Genomic DNA, 762 nt, shown 5'->3' on the forward strand with positions numbered 1-762 from the left:
AACCATTTAACTTGTTAGTTACAAATTTATGCGTGTAATTGATTTTTAATCAAAAATCGTAGGATTTAACGTTCGATTGTAGTCAACACATACTTGAAGATCGTCAAAGAAGGACAATATAACTCTACCACCAGTTCACGAGCAGTTACGCGGTTGTTGCTTAGGGAGCAGTAGTCATAGCTGTGATAGACCCCGAGTTGTCGACCGGCCTCTATTCCGTCTTTGGCTGCAGCTTGAACTGTGTCAAATTTAGCTTGGCCTCGTATAGCTCTTGTACGCTAGCAGACTGAAGAGTGAACAATAGAAAACTAAAACGTAACACTAAATACCAAAACGAAGCTGAATCTGCGTCCGCGATCGATACTCATTCGCATTTTCTTCAGTTCTCCAGATGGAAGAATCGCATGCCATTTGGATATCCCACACACGTGCGAATTTTCGTTTGTACTTTAAGTGTAGGGTAGGACCTCGTATAATCGATAAGGTAGAATTGAAGAAACTTTAATGAATTCCGGCAATATTTATATCGATTTAAAATACTCACCAGTGCAACCAGCCAAACGAGTGCTCTGTTAAGATCAAACTTGAAAGAGCGTAGAAGCTTATTGCTACCGATGCTTAGTTCATGTAAGGATCGTCTAAACGAGGCTTTTGTGGGACTTTTCCAAGGATGAGGATAGAGTTATTCGAGCGAAATTTTGGTTTCTCTTCATATCAAACTTCTTGCTCTCTCTCTCTCTCTCTCTCTCTCTCTCTCTCTCT

Source organism: Varroa jacobsoni, unplaced genomic scaffold (genome assembly GCF_002532875.2).
Source record: "Varroa jacobsoni isolate VJ856 unplaced genomic scaffold, vjacob_1.0 scaffold_268, whole genome shotgun sequence".
NCBI classification, from domain to species: Eukaryota; Metazoa; Arthropoda; class Arachnida; order Mesostigmata; family Varroidae; genus Varroa; species Varroa jacobsoni.